The sequence below is a fragment of the Calonectris borealis genome, chromosome 13 (genome assembly GCF_964195595.1).
Source record: "Calonectris borealis chromosome 13, bCalBor7.hap1.2, whole genome shotgun sequence".
Taxonomy (NCBI): Eukaryota; Metazoa; Chordata; class Aves; order Procellariiformes; family Procellariidae; genus Calonectris; species Calonectris borealis.
Window position 1 is genome coordinate 9,013,872 of NC_134324.1, and position 11,612 is coordinate 9,025,483.

At 43.2% G+C, this 11,612-nt stretch overlaps 1 protein-coding gene across 5 annotated transcripts in view; it reads right to left on the reverse strand.

Annotated features, from left to right (window-relative positions):
• Positions 1–4,106: 4,106 nt before the first annotated feature.
• The window catches only part of PHF6 (PHD finger protein 6), a 33,589-nt gene continuing 26,083 nt past the window's right edge, over positions 4,107–11,612 (reverse strand). For 4 of the 5 annotated variants that reach the window (XR_012675545.1, XR_012675544.1, XR_012675543.1 and 1 more), the window contains one exon: positions 10,481–11,490. The gene's annotated coding sequence lies outside the window, so the exon portion shown is untranslated. Of the gene's footprint in view, positions 9,531–10,480; positions 11,491–11,612 lie in introns of those variants that run through there. The other variant, XM_075162040.1, reaches the window with a different exon arrangement.

The following is an 11,612-nucleotide window of genomic DNA, read 5'->3' on the forward strand; positions in this document are numbered from 1 at the left end:
GGACCCTGGGTGCACTACTATCTGAATATATTGTGGGATTTTCTCCTCTGCTTTCCTTTGCGGTGTAAGTGTGGTCACAGCTAGCAATCGACCATCGCTCTAACGTGGTGCAGGGAACCCTTAGCAGGTGCCGCTCCACATCTGGCAGAGCTGGGAACTGATATGCTTTAAAAGTAGGCCTTAGTTGGTAATGACTGTGTCTTTTCAATATGCAAAGAGACAGGTGCCACTTTCCCATGCACAAATGAACGGGATCCCCTGCACCCCTGCCATCTCCCTGCCACCTGCACAGGGTGGATAGAAAATGCACTTATTAAGTGCATCTCCATTTGGTGGAAGATAAGGCTGAACTGTGCCTCCAGATGCTGTCCATATCTTTAATTGTCTGAAGGAAAAATTTGATCTTGAGTTAAAATAATAAGAAAGCATGGAAATGCCTGGATAGCTCTAGTGGTCTCAAATGGGGAAAAAACCCCAGTGTCAAGTTTTCCTGTAGGTCTGGAGTTAAGGACAATGCAACAGTACAAATGGAAATTAACGGTTTCTTATATTCTAGTTTAAACAATTATGTATCAGCTGAAGATTTTCCCCTTCTTTCTCTAAGGGGTGGAAACCAGATTTTATTTTATGCTGCATAAATATTTGGTGTCAAGAAAAGAATAATGATTCTTAAAAATAACTTTATTCATAAAGAGCTGTAGCAATCAACGCCTGATATACATCTAGCATTATTACTGTCAGTTCAGAAAACATGACAAAATCAATTTAAGCGTTCCTTTGTATGAAACAACCGATTTAAGCAAATTTTAACTGAGCAAATAGGCATGAATGCGGTATAGTTGCAGCTAGGTGTTCAGCTACAGTTTGGGCGGGTTAACTCTGGAGTGGGAGGAAGGAGCCTTTATCAAATTGCCTAGAGCAGCAGAATGAAATACGCCCTGCAGCTAACTAATATCAGGAACATGTCATAGCTGGCCTGTTTCCAGAAGGCTGGGAAAAACAGCAGCTGCCCTGTCAAGTTCAGGGAGAGCCTGACATTATTGGGCAGCGGGCAGTATCTGTCGAGAGACCATTCAACCACAGAAGCGTTTCGGGATCTGCTTTTATTTTAGTTACTGAAGACATTTCTCATTAATGACCGATATCAATGTCTGCCATTAAAAGTAGCATCCAACGGCACCTTTCTGATTGCATGCAAAAGTTGGCTTGACTGCCGTGCGATTTCTCCCCAGCGGGCAAAAGCATTAGTCCTGTTTCGCCCTTCTGGGTGAGCAATTTCTTTGTTCCTCCTGCCAACCAGCACATTTCTAGATCCAAAGCATTCCTGGTCTCGCTGGCACCCCGTTATGGAGGGAAGAACAGATTTACAAAAGCAGAAATATTTGCTGATATTACGGGAAGTTGGTTAGCTGAGATCAGCAACAGATTTAGTAGATGACCAGTTTTGTTCTTGCTGGTACGGGAGCCACCGAGGTTTGCGGCGCAGGGTGAATGGTGGGGGTTCAGAGGTATCTGGGAGCTGCACATTTCCTGGCTAGATGATGCGTAAGGTGGGAGAGCCAATGTTCTGATTTCTCTGGTACGCACAGCTTTTTAGAAGGCAAAATAATTTAATAAATATGTTGTGTCTCTGAGTAGATTCCTGATTTCATAATTATTTTGTCCTCTGTTGCCAGTCAGGCACATCTCAGTGCTCAGGCCCCGTGAACCACGGCCTGTGTGAGCACCAGTTGTATGTAACTTTATTAACAGACTTTTAAAATCCTTGCTTGATAACCACATGCCCCCAGTGGCGGGATACCTGGAGATAACAACTGCGTATTCGTCGTTTGGAAACACGTGAAACAGCGTGCTCTGAGTCAGATCTTCAGGTCACCGCTCATTCCCCCTCTTCCCCCCATTTTTTCCTCCCAGCTTTGTCAGTGCTGCTGGGTGACTCACAGGGAATTAGCAAAATTTATCTGCTGGTTTTTTTTTCACGAGACAAGCCTCCTAAAAAAGCAAAGAGCACAATGATTTTTCAGCAGATTAACAACAGAGACCAGCAGGACTCCCTTGTGACCAGAAATTAGTCTGTGCAGACAGAATGGGAAAAATGGAGAATTCAAGGCATATTATACCGGTCCTGATATGAGCACCAACATTTTTAATCAAGAAGAAAATCAAAAAGGAATATCTCATTAGATGATATATAGAGCATTCACCAAAATATGAATTTAGCATGCAAGCATCCAATCTTCGTCATGGCTACAGAGAAAACCCTCCACTCTGACTAGTAATTTAAATAGCCTAAAATTATTTTTCTAGCCTAATGTTTCAAATGGGAGAGGAAGCCAGATGTACCAAAACAACATTTAAAAGGAGACACACCCTTCCTCAGAAGTAGGGAATAGATGTTATTTGTTGCAAAATACCTTTTTAAATAATGTTATTCCTGTTCTCCGTCTTGTTGACTTCTGCAGAAATTAGTCATCAAAGTGATTCTCAGTGGTGACAGTCTCCATGGATTTTGGAAAGTGGTGTCTATCTACCTACTTGTTTCAAGACTGGGACTTCCTGGATGATGAGAGTTTACCAAGATTTCTCTCCCTGCTCAGCTAGTAAATGAAAATTTACTTATCAAAATGAAAATAAGCAAAACCTCTGACCCTATGCACTCCTCTGGAGCTATCAGTAACTTCCTTTTCCATGTACATCTTTGCCTCTGTTGACCTTCATTGGAAAAATGCTTTCACACGCTAGGCAGGGGGTTGGACATTTTGCACTTTATTCAGTAGTGCAAGGAATGGTCACTGTCACAAGAATTACACAATTACAGTACAAAACACTGAGTGTTGGCTTATCACAAAATGTCAACCATCCTCAGAAACGCTGACTTGGATTGCTGCAGACAACGCTGTGCTTTGGGCTGGTATTTATGGCATTTATTGGCTTTCGTTTGCAAACATCCGTTAAGAATTATCCCAGTGGTCCTGGTTCAGCACCGCAGTGCGGGACCAGACACGCGACGGCGTCTGTCACAACGCAGCGGAGAGGCTGGCGCTTGGCACTACGCATACCTAAAGACACACCGAAGTCCTGCCCGACGGGATCTACTGAGTACCCGCACGCTGCCAAGGTCCAGCTAGCCTAAGAGCCTGCAGAAATTTAAACAAGGATTATCTTAAAATGGCAGAAAACAAGCAAAGGCAGATCCTGTCACCGAAGCAGAGCAGCTGGCATGGGCTCAGTGCCGCCAGACCTGAAGCACAACCCCATGCCGTGGGGCCCTTGGAGGCACCCAAGCCCTGCTGCCGGGACCAAGCAGTGGGGCGCCCACCTTCCCCCCAACAGCTCTGAGGTCTGGGCTTGCTCCTCTTCCCACTCTCCAGGGAACTTGCTCCCCGGGCACGGGAGAGCTGCGAGAAGTGGCTTGGACGGGGAGGAAGGCACACCTGAAATCTAGAGACTCACCCAAAGGACACTGGTTTTGTTTGAACCTGCCCTGACACAAAGGTTGCAGCCTGAGCAATGTAACTACCAGGAAGGTATTTGCCTTTTTTGTTTGAAACAGCTATTTTTCGAGCCCAACTTGACTCACTGAACAGTGCGGCTGATGGAGTTGCTGACTTTTCATGCAGCACAAGGTAAAAACCCAGGAGTTTGTTTTAACATGACAATAGCTCTGTGCTTGCTGCAGAGCAGCCTTCAGAGCCGTTATGCTAACCATTTGCTGCAAGCATGTGCAGCATCGCTGCTGCCGCATGAGGGGAACCACCAGTGTTTATTAGAGACGTGGTCACGTGTTACCGAAAACCCAGTGCGCAAGGACACCGTAAAGCCCAGGCTGACCTCCTTTTACTCCTCCCACCCATCTCCTTTGACTGCAGGCATTGCTCTTCTCACACTGAAGCAGTCACCTGAGGTCCCCAGCAATCCCTTGCAAAAGCAAAGCAGAACGAAGAGCAGAGTCAAGACCAGTTATGAAAATCAGATTCTTTCCTTCACTGTGCAGCAAGCATTAGCGAGAGGTACATTTTCTCCATGCCAGTAACAAAGAAAACTCTTCTGCTCCCCTCATTCAGCAGCACTTGCATCAACAAGATACCTGGGTGACCCAGAAGCCCCACCAAAATTAATGTGACTGATGGCAACCACCTTATTCTGCTGGCTTACTCGAAATTAAATGGTCTCCGGCAGCACAGGAGTGGACAGAGGTCCACCCTGCAACACGTACGTGCAGCAAACCCCTAGGGCTACACAGGTGTAAAAGGACTTCTGGGAGATGGGCTGTGCATGGGAAGTACTTTTGCTGAAGTCAAGCAGCTTAATTTAGCCAACCACGTAACACATCTTCCATTTTTTCAGTTAATGTTTAGATGAAAGCAAGAAACCAAGGGAACCCTGCAGCAGGACTTCAGCCCAGGATATCTGCCCTGGAAGCTCGCTTGTACCATACCTTCAGCTCAAGTCAGAGGGATGACTCCAAACGGAGGCGGTTGGTGCTGGCAGGAGGTCTTCCACCACAGAAGGGGGAGTGAGGGAAAGACGTGGGGTTTCCCGCCTTGCTCAGTTGCTTTCTGAGGAATGAACAGGTTAATCTGCTTTCAGCAGGCACCTGAGTGCAGGACCTGCCTGCAAACCCCAGGAAGCATTTCTAAAAAGCTGTAGAAGACTAGCTGTGTTGCATGCCTCCGAAGAGGTGTCTGTACAGCTACACACAGGTGAGCCAGATGCAAGGATTGTTTAAAAAATAAAAAATCTGGAACCTGTTGATACCAGCAGGGACAAAAGGGGCCAACGGGCTGCCGTGTGAGGAGAGAAACTGGAGAGAAGGCAAGAGGAGGTGGCAAGGCTGTTTCAGCAACAGGGGAGAAGAATGAGGAAGACCAGCAAGAGACCACAAGGCAGCAACCTGATCAGATAACTCGCTGATAGAAGGCTGTAGTTGCCGAGGCTTGCGGAGCCAGCTGGCACCGTCTCAACGCAGACGAGGCATCAGGTGGCAGAGCTCACATGCCAAGGCCCCTGCCTCCCATGCACACCGTGGCAGCCGTTCAAGTATCTCAGAAATCTTCTCTGGGCAGATTACAAGGGAAGCAGAGACAAAGCACACGCCAGGCTGGGAGGGAACTGCACTTCAGGACTCCCTTTCCCTTTGCAAGACCTTTTGAGTTGTACGGTATGAGCTGGCAAAAGCATCATTTGGATCCTCAAATATTAAATGCTGTTCTAGGAGTAACACCAGACCCTGAACCTGGATTTGGGTTAAGGGTGCAAGACTGGATGAGATACCTGGTGAGGACAGAGTCAGATAGTTCAGTGGAAGAGTGCTTTTAGAACTCAGTTTATATTTAAAAGGGGAAATAAGTGAATGTATAGAGTCCCAAGATAAACAACCAGGCAGCTGGGATTCCTGCGTACTGTCACCCAAGCAGAATCCTGCTTGACCCAGTGGAAAGCCCCCTCAGAAATCTGTCCTCGAAAAACCCCACAAGATAGGGATGTGAAGGGGGAGAACTGTTCTCAAAAAGACTGCCAGGCCCTGTAGCAAGGGGAGAAAACAACCCTTCTTCTGGGACGGAGAAAACAGGACCTCATCTGAACCCTCTCTCCAGACAGCTAGAAAGCTGAAGGTCCCAGAAGAAGAAATAAGCTTGATGCGTTTTGAACCTCTCTGGCTCCAGACACTAACAGCAAACGGTGTGTTCAGTTAATTGCAGAACAGAGCACCTGTACCTATAATTGCAGAAATGTAAGATATCATAAAGTGCTCAGCAGAGATGACGATAGGAGAATTTTGCTTCAAATAACATTTTTTTGCCAAACCTCTGCTCTTAATTTTATCTATTAACTAAAATCCACTCCTCCAATTGTAAATCTGTGATACCTGATGGGCTAATACAAGTTTTACACAGCGATAGCATCAAGAGTTTTTAAATTCACCAAGGCTTATCTAAGTCTCAGGTTGCTTGGTTTCCTCAGAGTCTGGAAAAGTTTTCCAAAACTCAGTTCCCTTCTGGTGTAAATATTGTTCGGCAGCATCAGAAAGGCTTTCCAAGGGGAAGTGAGACAGACTAGAACTCCTGTCTCTTTGAAGCCCCGCCAAGCGCATCTTAAATTACAAACTTACAGACTAGTGTGGTCTTGCTATTGATGAGAGTTTAAAAAGAACGTAAAGTACAATGACACTAATCTTCTGTTTAATTGCCACATGAATCAGATAATTGGATACAGAGGATTCAAATAAAAGCTGAGTATTTGACAATAAAAAATCAGGAGGGAAAAAACAGCTATGCAAAATTACTGTGTTTTCAGTGATTCCTGTGAAATAGCTGAAAATGATCCAGAGATTTAATTACTGTCTTGGAAAACATTCTCACTACAAATGAGAAATCATGATAAAGGAAAATGTGAATCTTATTATGTCTAAACAATTAACAACCGTTGAAACAAAGAAGCTTGATACTTAAATTGCAACGTCAGTCTTCATAGTCAAAATGTAGAGAAGAATGTGATGTGATTTATTTCAGGGCAAAACGGTGGCACTAATAAGTAGGTAAAAATCACTGGAAAATATGGCAAAACCAAATAACTCATAGGCTTCAAGGCCTGAATGAATCACTTCTGTCATTCAGTCCAACTGCCTGGAGCATCTTGTGTCTTGTGTTTATTCTTTTTAAACAAGTCTCATTTAAGGAACTGACTTTCCAATTTCGTATCATCACATCAGGATTTAAGGATGTTTAGTTAACAGCAATTTGGAGAATTTAAAAACCTTTTGCAGCCCGGCTACTGCCGTTCTTACTCTGCAGGAAAGCACTTTTTGGATGTGTCACCAGAGTATTTCATTCTAGATTAAAGGCCTCCTCCCTGCTTTGAACTTTGCAGACTTCAGGGATTGCCAGCGCCAGTCTTAACCATGGTTTAAGTAAAAAAAATTTGAACTTAGATCCCAAGTAAGCTACCTGCACTCTGGAAGAAGCTAAAATTGATACAACACAGCGGGGAATAATAAGATTAAAAGCGTTGCTGACTGTGTTTAACTTCAGTGACTTCTTGTTTTGGAGAGGTATCTAGGCTTAAAACTATAAGGCAGCTGCATGGCTGCACGCCAGAAGGAAATTCACAGCAAAGCTGTTTGCACGGCATCAGCCTATTTTTAGTATACGGTTAGGGAGTGAGTTTCTTCCTCCCCCTGCCCCAAGCCTCCGTAATGCCCTCCGCTGGCAGGCAGGAGCTTGATTCTTTGCACAGGAATATGGATTTTTTTTTGGCCAGCAGTGTGAAATAGGGTATTGCACGTGTGCCAAGCAACCTGCACGTCTATCCAGGGAATAAAAAGCAGGGCAGCACCAGCCGTAGTTGCTCTCTTCTCGGCTGGAATGTTGTTTTAGTAAAAATAAAAGCAGGGAACTCGGTTTAAACAAAGTAAGAGACCATCTCTGACAAAAATTCAGATAAAGGTTTAAGATTCCTGCTACAGTAATTGGGTAAGAGATCAATCACTCCAAACTCTATCATCCCAGTGCACGTACGCGCGCAATTAAGAAGCATCAAGGAGCTGTGTGCGCTAATCCCACGCATATGTTCATATAAAGTACTGCTGTCACTTCGCTTATTCGTACACAATAGAAATGTACATTCAAGGCGTGGGGCACATTCACTCAAAAAGTTGGAGTGCTGATGTACTCCCAAAAATTTGAAATGGAAGAGTGGAGAGTGCCTTACGCTGGGTGGTGTCAGAAAGTTCATACTAACTACGCAGACGTGGGCCACTCCACGAGAGCATGCCAGTCTCCCCACATATGTTATTATTACCACAAGTGCTATTTTAAAAGAAAAGATGAAAAAGGAAACACATGGCTGCGAGCCTTGAGGTCAAGCTCAGCAGCTGTGCCAGGGCAGTGTTTTGCTCCAGAACAGTAGTTCTCTGACTCCCTTGCAGAAGGCCTTAGTGTGAAAAACATGAAGGCAGCGTAAGAAATATCAGTTGGGAGGCACTTCAGTTAGCCTTATCCCCAGCACCTCCGACCCACATTTGCACCAGCCCCATAAGATGCCCACTAACTTTTCCTTTAAAATCTCAAATTCCAGAGATTCCACAACCTGCCCAAGAAGGTATTCCAGAGCTTAACTCTTCCTGCTGTCGAGGCCAATTGCCCATTCTGATGTCTAAGATAAATGTCTCCTGCTGCAACGTAATCTATTTTTCTTCTCCTACCTGCAGCACTGAGGGAAAGTATTTCCTTCTTCTCTCCAGCTACCTCGTACCGATTTGAAAACGTGTCTCTCCCATCACCTTGAAACAAGCCCAGTCTTCCATCCTGTCATCCCTCCCATTGCTTTTCTCTGGTTATCTCCAGCTGCTCCACATTGTCCATGAAGTGCGGTGCCTACGGCTGGATACCATGTTCCAAGAAAGGCTTTCTACTGCCACATGAGGAAGAAGGACGACATCACGTATCTTACAGACTACGTTCCTGTTCATACATTCCACAACAACAGTTTTTTTTTTTCAGGAACAGGATGCTGTTGAATCATGTTCAGCTGGTGACTGGCTATAACCCCAAGAGCACTTTTCCATACCACTACCCTAGCAGCCTGTCCCATCCCATCCTGTATTTATTCAGCCGATCGTTGCTTCTGCTGAAGTGTACCAATACGCATTTGTCAAATCCATCGCTGGATTTACTGAATCACATTCTAACTCTTTTGAATTATCAAGTTCATTTTGAACTGTAATTGTCTTCTACTCAGTCAGCAGTTAGCTGAAGTCTGGTGCTCCCTACAATTTAATCAGCATACACCGTCTAAATTGTTAATGAAAATACCAAATAACATCAAATCAGAGCAGAAGTGTAGAGAATCCCATCCAATACATCCTTGCAGTCTGACTGTGAATGATTAATAATTACTCTGAGTAGGGTTTTCCAAACAGGTTTTTGTAACCTCACTTTTAAATTGGTGTCAGACCACGTTCCCCTACTTTCTTAGGGAAAGTCCTTAGAGTCACTTAAAGGAAAGCTATGCCTGCTGCTGCTTCTCTGTTCAAGAAGCTCGTTACCTTGGTGTAGAAGGAGCAACATTAGTTTGACACAGTTTGATCTTTCTTTCTTTTAGAAGCTCACTGATAATTTCCCTTTTCCATTAATTTTCCATTTAGTTTAAACTATTGACCCCAAGTTCTGAACAGATGGGTGGAAGCAGAGAGACAAGCTGAGCCTTCAGAGTTTACAGCATCCCCCCTTGGTCTCTAATGCTTGAAAGTAATTTACCAGATGGGGTATCTGATCTAGCATGAGGATAACTAGTGGTGTTGTGCTTGTGCTGCAATCTCTTACACGGCAGAATACACGAGAGCCCTTGAAGTATTCACTACCCTGCCCTAACGTCACACAAGGACAACGAAAGTCTTTTGCTCCTGCGTCGGGTCCCTCCTCCATTGTTCCAAGATTTCAGTGACCAGTTATTCCAGTGAGAAGTCACATCCACGAAACAGGGAAGGCTCCTCAACAATATCCTGCACTTCCTTCAAAGATCCCAGCTGACTAAATTAAAACACAAAAACATACAGCAAATAAAGTAAACACACATCCAGTAATTATTTCCATGGCATAAAAAGCCATGTGGTGAAACGACTCCCAACATCAACTTTGATAATAAAAGTCTTAAATTAACCTCTTCAGGAAACCTTTGCAAAGATGGATGTGGAATCACAGTATCAATAATTACACTTCATCAACAAGACCAGATCATTTGCCAACTCCTATTTGAAGATGATGCATGACAATTTTTTCCTGACGCATGTCTGTGCTGACTGGGGATGTGATTTTTCTCAGGTCACAGTAAATACCTACTACGCTCTTTAAATCGACTTCTTGTTTAAGGTGATGACATAAGAGCATGTAGTTGTTTTCAGAAAAAAAAAAAAAGTCTTCATTAAGAGGCCAATAGTACCCTTCCTCCTATGAAGTTTTCCCATCACATTCCTTGATACTTTAAAAACACTGAAAGGTATTGCTGTCTCACTCAGTTACGCATTTGGACAAATCCAGCATTTTCCAAGGGATCTTTTGTTTTGTTAATCTCTTACACCACATTTATACGGTTCTAAAGTGCATCCTGGATGTAGCTGCTCTTCTGCAGTGTAACGATATTACACACTGCATTCCCTTGGTATCTTAGTCTAAAATAATTCGCTCTTGAAAAAGAAAAAAAAAGCTTTTGAAAGATGAGAATGGGAACCTTCAGTGAGTCATTCACTTCACATTATTAACTAGTGGTAAATGCAAAGCAGCTTATCCATTGCACAAAGTTAAGAAGAATACACAAATATGCAGTTACCACTGAGTAAGTGGCATACTGTAAGTATGCATTCTCACTTCTCTCCTGGTAAAATTTTCATGGGCCTATAACCTCAATAGGAAATATTGCATCTATGCATTAAAATGACAGTTTTAAAAGTTACACTTTCAGAAAAAGGACAGATATGCAAATATGAAATTCATAACTCATTTATTGAATATATATATGCAAGGATACCAATAAAAAGAAACTAATACTGCAAACTACAACTTTGGAAGTAAAGCCAATATAACAGGAACAAAATATACATAACATTGTAGATAGGAATGCATTTACCCTCTTTCATACATTCCTTGTCTTTACACCTAATGTAAATGTATGCTAGAGCAAAAGCTGCAAATGTTAGCCTAACCTGAGTGCTTTTTGACAAGCAACAGTTCTCCAGGATTCTTTAAGGGTTGAGATGTCACTGCTGACTAATGAATGTGCATACATATGCATCTATAGAAACTGCTTCAACAAGTATATAAATCAAGAGCTGTGTTCTGTTTTTTCACCTCCATCACTAATACAGTGGAATCTGTTTCTGGTGACATGGAAGAAGAGTTACTATTTGCTATAATGTACTTTCAGTTCTCTTAAGATTAATTTCATCTAATGAGGATTAATCTTCTTGTCAATCTGATTCAACTTACTAATATTTTTGGAATGCACTGATTATCACCTGCCAGATAAGTCTGATATTTCAAATAGATTATCACTTCATCATCTTTCACTCTGGTTTAGCATGAAATTATTTTTCATATAGGCAGCAGTAAGAAGCAAGCTCTCTTCCTTTATATTACATATTAGGGCCAGATTTGGTATAATCATATATTATATGATTAGACTTTGTGGAGTGTAGGTGTAACTCCTGCCAGAGCCTTATCACAGAACCTTCCGTGGATCAACACCTGCTGAACGAGTAGATCTTTTGATCACCTAATCTATTTCATCCTAGCTAGCTGCACTGATGCTGATATTGAACCGGCCTTTCACCCCTCCGTGAAATGGAGTGATAGCACAGCTTACTGCTATAGTGTTCGATCACGCCTTGAGACTCTGGCATTACACCAGCTGTATCCTCAAGTTATTTGAACAATATCCTTCTGATGCCTGTCCTTCCTTGGTACAGTCCTTTCTTGGTATAGCACAATCGCAGATCTGTTAATATAGAGATACAGTGAGTTGGGGGATCTGTTCATACAGAGATACAGTGAGCTGGGGAGAAACCTCCCTTCTCAGAGGGTTCCAGGCGTCTTAAACAGCACACACTACTCTTGTGA